The 11,412-nt window shown below is 43.0% G+C and overlaps 1 pseudogene; it reads left to right on the top strand.

Moving 5' to 3' along the window:
• The first annotated feature begins 7,097 nt into the window (after positions 1-7,097).
• Positions 7,098-8,338, top strand: LOC129547326 (etoposide-induced protein 2.4 homolog; annotated as a pseudogene).
• The last annotated feature ends 3,074 nt before the right edge of the window (positions 8,339-11,412 follow it).

Raw genomic sequence — 11,412 nt, 5'->3', positions numbered from 1 at the left:
ATCATTTATATGTGGAATCTAAAATATGATACAAGTAAACTAATTTACAAAACAGAAAGAGACCCACAGACAGAAAACAAACTTAGAGTTACCAAAGGGGAGAAGAGGTGGGGAAGGATAAATCAAGAGTTTGGTATTAGCATATACAAGCTGCTATACATGAAATAGATAAACAATAAGGTCCTACTTGTTTTAATATATATAATATATAATATAGCACAGGGGACTATATTCAATATCTTGTAATAACCTATAGTGGAAAAGAATATGAAAAAGAACATAAATATTATATGTATAGGTATATATACATATGTATATAAAACAGGTACCTCTTTGCTGTATAGCAGAAACTAACACCATAGTCTTCCCTGATGGAACAGTGGTTAAGAATTCGCCTTGGGACACAGGTTTGATCCCTGGTTCAAGAAGATCCTACATGTCACAAGGCAACTAAATCCATGTGCCACAACTGCTGAGCCTGCACTCTAGAGCCAGCAAGACAGAATTACTGAGCCCACATGCCCTACAGCCTGTGCTCCAAAACAAGAGAAGCCACTGCAACGAGAAACCCACACACTAGAGAAAGTTCTCACACAGCATAGAGCCAGCAAACTATATAAATAAATAAATAAATTTTTTAAAGTAACACAACATTGTAAATCAACTACACCTCAAAGAAGAAAAACTTTGTGAAAATTCCTGATGGTTGAGATGAATAATCTTATCAGTCTTTTTGCTTTCTCTTAAAAAAAAAATATTATAGACCATCTTATACCGAAATCTAAAGAGAACACAGATATAAAATGAGAATTTCAGGATTGGGGACCACCCATGTATGCCACCTTAACTCTAGTCTAGAGGAATAAATATATCTGTGATATATGAAAACTGAACAAATACATCTTGATTTTATGAAGACTGAGCATCAGTAATGAGAAGAAAAAAATTAAAATGTCAGTCGGAGAAAGTGCATTGGTATGAATCTGACCGACTTTCAATCAACCTAATGAAGGGCCAAGATGAAAGTGTATGTGATTACCATGTTGAACACAAAACCTTGTGCTAGTCCGATTTTATCTGGCCTCAGGTGTTGTCTGCGGAGAAGGCAATGGCAAGCCACTCCAGTACTCTTGCCTAGAAAATCCTATGGATGGAGGAGCCTGGTAGGCTGCAGTCCGTGGGGTCGCTAAGGGTCGGACACGACTGAGCGACTTCACTTTCACTTTTCACTTTCACACATTGGAGAAGGAAATGGCAACCCACTCCAGTGTTCTTGCCTGGAGAATCCCAGGGAAGGGGGAGCCTGGTGGGCTTCCATCTATGGGGGTCACACAGAGTCAGACACAACTGAAGTGACTTAGCAGCAGCAGGTGTGTCTGTAAACAACACTCCATGACTTGATGTTATGTTAGGAAAGATTCCTCCCTGTTAACACAAAACAAATGAAAAAGCTGAGATGGACAAAATTCTTCTCTCCCCTCTGGTACATTTACAGAGTCCATATGCTTCTCAGTGTGTCCAGTTACAGCTGGAATTGCTATTATCTGTGTCAACTGAGAGGACTGAAAGTTACTCAGGTTTAAAGCTGGCTGCACTGTTCTTGAAACATATCTGGAGGGACTTCCCTGGTTGTCCAGTGGTTAGGACTCCAAGCTTCCACCACAGCAGGCACAGGTTCAATTCCTGGCCAGGGAATGAAGATCCCACATGCTGAGCAGTGTGGCCAAAATAAATAGATAAATAATTTTTAAAATGTATCTGGAATATTGCGTCAGTGTCTGTGTTTTCTAAATACAGGATGAATCATTTACAATCTGAGGTCAGGGAAACTTGGAGCTGTAGTCTTCACCTGGATGTACAATATCAAAGCATTTAGCTTCTTAAGCCCTAAAAAAGGAAATTTAGTCTTGCCTTTAATATAACCTTTCTTTCAGAAATTACTTTATTACTCTTTACTAATGTTGGGGGGATTTATTGAGGTATAATTCACAAGACTATAGATATTTCAAGTATACAGGTTGGTAAGCTTTGACATATGTATACACCCATGAAACCATTACCACTATCAAGGAAATGAAAATATCCATCACCACCAAACAGAAAATAGCTCTTCCAGTAAAAGAAAAAATTAGAGGAAATATTTCCAAAATCATTTCATTAAGCCAGCATTATCATGATACTAAAATCAGGGGAAAAAATGTACCAAAAGTTACAGATCAATATCTGTTATGAATATAGATATGAAAATTCTCAAATAATAGAAAACCAAAAACAGAAGTATAAAAATCAAATACAGCATCACCCACTGGGGTTTCTCCCAAGAATGCAAAGTTTGTTCAATATTAGAAAATCAATGTAATGCACTATCAGTTCAGTTCAGTTCAGTCGTTCAGTCATGTTCGACTCTTTGCGACCCCATGAATCACAGCACGCCAGGCCTCCCTGTCTATCACCAACTCCTGGAGTTCACTCAAACTCACGTCCATCGAGTCAGTGATGCCATCCAGCCATCTCATTTTCTGTCGTCCCCTTCTCCTCCTGCCCCCAATCCCTCCCAGCATCAGAGTCTTTTCCAATGAGTCAACTCTTCGTATGAGGTGGCCAAAGTATTGGAGTTTCAGCTTTAGCATCAGTCCTTCCAATGAACACCCAGGACTGATCTCCTTTAGGATGGACTGGTTGGATCTCCTTGTAGTCCAAGGGACTCTCAAGAGTCTTCTCCAACACCACAGTTATAAACTGTCAAAAAAAGGAAAACCACACAATCAATTGATACAAAAAAGGCATTTGAGAAGAGTCAATATCCATTAAGATTAGAAACTTAGCAAACCAGAACAGGAAACTTCCTCATCCTGATAGTGTCTACAGAAAACCTACAGCTAACATCATATGTGGTGGTGAAAGTGCAAAAGCCTTCTTCCCTCATATATGCAACAAGGCAAGGATGTTCACTCTCATCACTCCTATGCTGCACCAGATTGGAAGTCCTAATTAGCACAATAAGTCAGAAAAGGGAGGGCTGGTGAGGAAAGGACATAGAGGACTTCACTGGTGGTCCAGTAGTAAAGAATTTGCCTGCCAATGAGGAGACACAGGTTCAATCCCTGGTCCAGGAAGACTCCACATGCTGCAGAGCAACTAAGCTCATGTGCCACAACTACTGAGCCCACATGCCACCACTACTGAAGCCTGTGCATCGAGAGCCTTTGCTCTGCATCCAGAGAAGCCACCTCAGTTAGAAGCTTGTGCACTACAACTAGAGAGTAGCCCTCGCTTGCCGCAACTAGAGAAAACCCTCATGCAGCAACAAAGACCCAGTGCAGTCAGATATTTGCGAATCATACATCTGACAAAGGACTTGTATCCAAAATATATAAATGACCCTCAAACTTAACTGTAATAAAAGCATAGCAATTGCTTTTAAATGGGCAAAAGAGATGAACTGACCCTTCATCAAGGGGGATATATAGGTGTTAAGTAAACAAGTGAAAAGACGTTAATTCTGACAAACAGCAGCCGCCACTGCTACAGAACCTGACTCAAATCGTTAAATGACCCCTCTCAAGGTACCTGAAGCAACCCAAGACTCCTAGGCTTACATCTCTTTCCTCAAGCGGCGCTTTTTCCCTCAAGGACCCTCGGGAATTGATCAATCACCTGGGAGAGTAGGAGGAGCCTGAACCCCTCCAATCAGCCAATAGAAATGGAACTACAGAGGCGGGGCCTGCCTGGTCTCCATGGTAATCCCTGGCAGGGCGGAGTGGGAAAGAGGCTCTATGAAGCCTTGGTAGTACCAAATCCAGGTGCCCTAAAGGAGGGAGGTGTGGGGGGGGGGATTAGAAGAGGTAGGGAGAGAATTTATGGAGTGACAAGTGTCAGGAAGAGAGTTAGGAGGGGTAGGGGAAAATCAGGCGGAAGGAGAGTTTCATGAGCGGGCAGAGAGGGTTTATTAAGAAGAGAAGTATTTAGAGACAGTACAAGTTTAGCAGAACAAGGGGGCTGTGTAATTAGTAGAGGAAGAAGGAGCTCAAAGCTGGTTTCAGAGGTAGAAAGAAGACGTTAGGAGGACACAGGGCAGGTCTTTATAAGGGACAAAGAAGAAGCTATGAGTGGATAAGAAGAGACTTCGAGTTTACAGCTGCTTAAAGAAGGTCTTAGAGAAGCCAAGTGAAAGGATTTGGGCGCGGGGGATAGATGAGGGGAAGAGTTTACAGGTGAACAATAAGGGTCATAACAGGACCATGATAGGTGCTTAGGGGCAAAATGAGTGATGTTATTATAAAAGGGACAAGCAGAGAGCTATTAAAGACATTAAAGTATTATAGGGTGAAAGTCTTTAAGGGGACAATGGAGGTTTTACACATGAAAAGTGAATGTGTTAGTGCTGAGTGAGGATCTTCTTAGAAGGGTGGTTTATAGGGACAAAGAGAAGGTTGCTTGGGGGACAGTGAGGGTGTTCATGAAAACAAAGTATTACAGTGGGTCAGTTGAGGTACAAGGAGGTCAAGTGAGAGTCCTCAGAGTCAGAAAGGACTTTAGGGGGCCAGTGGAAGGGGTCAAGTGAGACAGAGAGCAGCAAGGCAGTTGTAGAAGACAGGGAGTAGCTTACAGGAGATGGAGAAAATGTTACAGAGAACAGAGAGAGGTTATAGGGCATGGGGGTGGGGAGAAGAGAGGGTCTGGGAGTTATAGGGTAAATGGATTTATTAAAATGGATAGTAAGGTTAGAGGGAATACAGCGTGAGTTCAAGGGAGTTGTGAGACTTTTAAAGAGTGTCAGTGAAGATTTTATAGGAATCAAGGACAGTCAAGGAAGGAAGTTACAGGGAATGGTAGGGTCCAGAAGCCATACTGAGCCATAACCCACTCCCTCTCCCCAGGCATTTGAAATTATGGCTGAGAAGCCCCCCAGTGACCACCTCTTGCTGGCGATCTTCGCCTATATCCTGTGCTGTCCTTTAGGCGCTGCAGCCTTGTACTATTCTTCCCAGGTGGGAATGTGTGTTATGTCAGTCCTCACCCTCCCCTCCCTCTCCACCCTGGCCCTGTGTGTGTGTTAGTTGCTCAGTCGTGTCCAACTCTTTCCAACCCCATGGTCTGTAGCCTGCCTGGCTCCTCTGTCCATGGAATTCTCCAGACAAGAATACTGGAGTGGGTAACTATTCCCTTCTCTGGGGGATCTTCCCAATCCAGGGATCAAACCTGGGTCTCCTGCATTGCCGGCAGATTCTTCACCATCTGAGCTACCAGGGAAGCCCTGACTCTGGATAAATTTCATCCATATTCTCCATCCTGTTGGTTCAGACCCCACCCTTGCAGTGCCTTCACCCCCTCCAATAACCCTTTTAAGCTCATCTGTTCCCGTTCTGTCTCTCCTCTCAAACTCAGACAAGGCGCCACAACAATAGGAATGAACGAGCCTTGGCAGTCAAGACCTCCCGCAAAGTCTTCAGTTATTCAGTGGTGGGAATTATTCTGGCATGCATCGTTGCTGTCAATGTCTGGATTATATTTCTAATAGCCACTTTTAAACGGTAACCTCATCTCCAGCTCATGAAGAAAACCACAAAAATATATAACAGCATTACTTACCAAGCCTCTAAGTATCCATCTGGGCCAGTGTCTGGTGTGCCAGGTGTTCTAACTTGAAGCACCTTGAGGTGGTTGATGGGGGAAGGAAGTGGTAACTCAGGCAGCCTATTGGACCAGAGCTCAAACCAACCCTGGGACCCTGCCAAGGGGGTGGCGCTCATGGGAGACAGTGTAGGGCACTGTTTCTCCAGGGCAACCTCCCCTCCTGCCCAAATACATGCCACAAACCTGTTTATGTCAACCGAGGGCCTTGACTGAGCTGCCTGACTTTGGGAATACTGCAGCCAACTTCAGATCAAATCCCCACCCTCTCAGAATTTATAAACCAATGGGGGAAGACATATCACCAGATAGTGACCATCCACATTAGACCTATCTGTAATTGGGGAAATCCAGTGGTGGGTATTGGAGGCTGAACCTAATCTGGACCTAATCTGGGGTACTTGTGGTCTATCAGAAAACCAGAGAGTCAAGCAGCTGTGAGTGAACTGACTAGAATTCAGGCCAGATAGGATTGTAGAGAGTTCCCATAACAGCTATGGTTGCCTCCTCTCCCCACCAACACCATTGCTTGTGATTTAGGCATCATTCAACAATACTTTCTGAGCACCTATGTGTCAGCCACCAACTGGGAAAGCAACAGAGAAAAATGAATCAGACCTCTTTCTAATGGAGCTTATGCTCTAGTGAGAAGAAAACCATAAACAAATAGACCTCTAAATAAACAAGGTAATTACAGGGAATGTAAATACTATGGAGAAAAATATCACAGGGTAATAAGCTAAAGCAATGCCAGTACTGGTCCACCGATTGTTAGTGTTAATTACACAAGATAGGTGCAGAAATTGCCAGTTTAGTTCAGTTCAGTCGCTCAATCATGTTCGACTCTTTGTGACCCCATGGAGTGCAGCACACCAGGCTTCGCTGTCCCTCACCAGTAATTGCCAGTAGGTACATTGAAAGTGAAAATGTTAGTCTTTCAGGCCTGTCTGACTCTTTGTGACACCCATGGACTGTAGCCCACCAGGTTCCTCTGTCCATGGGATTCTCCACTTAAGAGTACTGGAGTGGGTTGCCATTCCCTTCTCCAGGGAATCTTCCCAACCCAGGTATTTAACCCGTGTCTCCTGCATTGCAGGCAGATTCTCTACCTTCTGAACCACCAGGGAAGCCATATGTTGAAACTTACAGCAATTTGACATTGTCATGGCATCCAAGTATAAGATCAAGAGTCTTGTTTCAATTAAAAAATAAAAGTAAAAAGGCTTGTCTGGTTGAACCAAGTATAGACCAGAGTACAGGTGCAGTGGTCTTGGCCCTGGAGCACAGGGGCAAGAGTGGGTGGCCGGGCAGGTTGGGCTGGGAGGAGCTGAGTGGGTCCGCGTAGGGCGAGAGGCCCGGCTAGATCTGGAGCCCCGGTGGCAAAGCAGCTGTTTCCCTCACAATGAAAGGTCTGGGGACACCTCTATCTCCTTTGTATAGTTGATACTTTGGGCAGTGAAGAAATGGCTTACAGTGTCAAAACCTTTCTGCAGGACCCTGCCAGGGGAATCAAAACCTCCATCTGAGGAACTTGTACCATGCTTGAATTCAACAAAAGAGAGAGGAGCAGTGTCCAAGGAGGGCAAGCAGTGTCCTCAGAGGAGAGCCCAGAGCACTGAGAGGAAGCAGGAGAGTGAACCACGCGTTGTTAGGAGAATTTTTCAGTGCTGCGCTTGGAATGGTGGAGTTTTCTGGTTCAGTCTCCTCTTGTTTCATCAAGTGTTTATTCCTGTGCTTCAGTCACTTGCGGCCCAGATTATTGGTGATCCCATCACTACACGGGGATGTTTCGTCATGGCCGGAGATTTTCCCTGGGTCAACTTTCAGAGCTCTCTTGGTGCACTCCCTCTTTGCGCTCACCAAAGTGGTAAGCTCAATTTGGTTCCATGATATAGCTGACCTGGCATCCAAGGTATCAGGAAGGAAGCCTCCCGCATTCCCTAGTGTAGCAAAATAATTGCTGACATGCTCTTCAGCCTTTTGCTGCAGGCTCTCTTCTTCCTCCAGGGGATGTTTGTGAGTCTCTTTCCCATCTAGCTGGTTAGTCTTCTGCATATGTCTCTTTTCTACTCACTACTCACAGTCCATGGAATTCTCCAGGCCAGAATACTGGAGTGGGTAGCCTTTTCCTTCTCCAGGGGAATCTTCCCAATGCAGGGATTGAACGCAGGTTTCCCGCTTTGCAGGAGGATTCTTTACCAGCTGAGCCACAAGGGAAGCCCAAGAATACTGGAGTGGGTAGACTATCCCTTCTCCAGCAGATCTTCCTGACCCAGAAATTGAACTGGGGTCTCCAGTAGATTCTTTACCAACTGAACTATCAGGGAAGCTCTACTCACTATACTGCTTCAATGGATGGTTCCATAAAGGAATTGAAATGCACCAGCGGTTGTCAAACACAGAAAGGAATTGTCCTTGCTTTGGATTTTTTTTGCCCCTGGCTTTCCTCACAGCAAGGCAGTCCTTCAACATTGTCAATGGCTGCCTCTTCTCTGTCCTCTTCCCTTTATTCCTGATCAGCACCAATGAAGCAAAGATCCCTGGCAAAGCATACCTTTTCCGATTGCACCTCTTCTCCTTAGTGATTTTCCTAAGCAGCAGACTATTCCACAAGATGGGTGAACTTGCAGTAATTTCCACTTCTGCAGAGCTTCTTCACCACACCCATCTCCTGCCCGAACTGAAGGCTGCTGCGGGCCCCTGAATCCATCACCTGCCATCTGGAGGAGATGGGAGGGATCAGAAGGATGCCTTGGCCGCTCTTTTCCTGGTTCACCTCCATCCCCTCCCAGGGAAGGTGGGGCCCACCATGCCAAAGGCCCTAGATACATTCCCTTCTCCCTAAGGAATCCGGACTTTTGCCTCTGGCGCATGTAAGGCAGAATCTTCCTGACACCACAACAGACTTTAAACACTGGTGAGTCTGAAAGGACTTCAGGTTTTCCTCCAGCTCTTCTCTAACACTTGCCAGCCTCGTGCCTGGACTGATTTGAATACTCTTTCTCCCTGTGCCATTTCCCCTTCCATTTACCCTTCCTGCCTCCCACCACCCTTGGATGGATGGATTTTTGTGATTCTGGCTGCTGTATTTTGTGGATCTATTATTTTTGTTTTTCTGTGATGCATACATATCGGCTGTGGGAGGGACAGGAGGCTCTACTGCTCCTGGTCACTCCCTTTATAGCCATCACTGTCTTGTTTCTTTAACTCAAGTTAGATTTTGGTCTCTTGCTCCAGTGCAAAAAAAAAAAAAAGTAGAAACAAGCCTGAAGAGATGGGACAGGGAGAAAGGCTGCACAGCCACATCGGCTGGGTTTTGAGGAGTGATTTTCTTTCTTCCCCTTGAAGGAGAAAAACTTTTTTCACTGGTACATTTAAAGCTCACTTGATGATAGGGAGATACCAATTTTGGACAAGTGCCACTGCAACATGGAATGCTCAGAGAACCTGACTGTTAGCCACTGCCGGATCTGTCTGGTATTTCAAAGGAATATTGGGTGCTGCAAATAGGAACTGAACTGAACAAGTATTATTAAATCCGTTAAACCTGAAAAAAAAAAGTACAGCCCCAAAGTATCAATCCATGACAGACTGGAGAAGATAGCAAATACAGATCCTGTACTACAATCACAAATATTTTGAGATACAATGGGCTAGCAGACACTGAGGTCTAGAAAGTATATTGTTTCGGGTCATGCTAGTGGCTGTAGTAAATATACTAACTCACAAAATAGAAGTATATTTCACATTCCCAGAACCTCAAATTTGGGCATTTCAAGTGACCCACAAATAATTCAGGGATCCCATCTCCTTCTATTTGGTAATTCCACCATCCCCAGAGGACTGAGTCCTTTGAATTCAGGTAGAAGTAGACAGTGAGTTCCCCAACTTGATTTTTAAAAATCCCTGGCCTGCAAGTGAGCACTTATACATTGTTGGTAAGAAGGTAAACTTGGACAACCACTATAGAAAAAAGAATTGAGGATCCTCAAAAGTATAATTTATAGATTAATTATGATTGTCTATCAACTGATGCAACAATTCCACTTTTGGGCATATGTCCTAAAGAAAGAAAATCACTGCTTCAAAGACATATCTGTCCGCCCTTGATCACTGCAGCATTATTGACAATAGGCAAGATAAGGAAACAACTCAAGCATCTGATAAAGGACAAATATCATCCACATAAAGAAGATGTGATACATGTACAGAAAGGAATATTATTATGCCATGAGAAATATGAAATTCTGCCAATTAAGACAACAGAGATGGACCTTGAGGGAACTACCAAAAATGAAACAGGTCAAACAGAGAAAGATAAATACTGTATGATACCACTTACATATGTAATTTTTAAAAATATATCCCTATAGAAACTAAAAGTAGAATGATGGTTGCCAGGGGCTGGAAAGTGGGAGGGAAAGGGACAAGCTGGTAAAAACTTTTTAAAAGTAGAAAATTTCAGTTACAAGGTGCATAAGGTTTGAGGGTCTAATATATAACCTTGTAACTACCATTAACAATACTGTATTGTGAACTTAAAACTTGCTAAGAAAGTAAGTCTTAAGCACTCACTTCAGTTCAGTCACTCAGTCAGGTCCGACTCTTTGCGACCCCATGAATCACAGCACGCCAGGCCTCCCTGTCCATCACCAACTCCCGGAGTTCACTCAAACTCATGTCCATCAAGTCGGTGATGCCATCCAGCCATCTCATTCTCTGTCGTCCCCTTCTCCTCCCGCCCCCAATCCTTCCCAGCATCAGAGTCATTTCCAGTGAGTCAACTCGTCACATGAGGCGGCCAAAGTATTCAAACCCCCCCAAAAAAATAAAGAGGTAACTGTGTGAGCTAGAAGATATGTTAATTAATTTGATTATGGTAATAATTTCACTACAGATATGATACAAATGAATAATCATAACAAAACAGAAACAGACTCATAGATACAAATAGTTGCCAAAAGGAGGATAAGTGGAACAGGTGAGGGAGATTAAGAGATCCAAACTTCCAGTTAAAAAATAAGTGAATCATATTTATGTACATCATGGGGAATATCGTCAGCAGTAATGAAATATCTTTGTATGGCGACTAATGAAACCAGACTTATCACAATGATTATTTTGTAATGTATAGAAATATCAAATCACTATATTGTGCACCAGGCATAGGTCAGTTATGCTTCAAACAAACTCATAAAAAAGAGATCAGATTTGTGGTGACCAAAGGATGGGAGTGGGGGAGGAGGAATTGGATGAAAGTGGTAAAAGGTACAAACTTCCAGTTATAAGACAAATCATTACTAGAATATTATATACAACATGATAATATAATCAACACTGCTGTAAGTTCTATCCATAAATTGTTAAGAGAGTAAATCCTAAGAGTATATCATCACAAAGCAAAAAAAATTTTTTTTCTGTTATTTTGTATCTGTATGTGATGATGGATGTTCACTAGGTTTATTGTGGAGATCATTTCATGATGTATGTAAGTCTGATCATCATGCTGTATACCTTAAACCTATGCAGTGCTATATGTCAATTATATCTCAATAAAAATGGAAGAAAAAACACATACATACATATATATTCCTAGAATTGGTAACATGCATTTAGAAGATCACAGGGTACAATATCAACAAGCAAAAATCTGAGATATTAGCAAATGCTAGCAATGAACAATAAGAATGCGTATCTTTTTAAAATACCATTTTAAATAGTTAAAAAAAACTAGTAGAGTGTATATCTAAGAGATTATGTGTATGCACTGTCTATTTA

The sequence above is a fragment of the Moschus berezovskii genome, chromosome 22 (genome assembly GCF_049115385.1).
Source record: "Moschus berezovskii isolate FMDL1 chromosome 22, NW_MosBer_1.0, whole genome shotgun sequence".
In the NCBI taxonomy this organism is placed as follows: domain Eukaryota; kingdom Metazoa; phylum Chordata; class Mammalia; order Artiodactyla; family Moschidae; genus Moschus; species Moschus berezovskii.
Note: the sequence above shows the minus strand (reverse complement) of the source record. Positions and strands in the feature narration are given on the sequence as shown.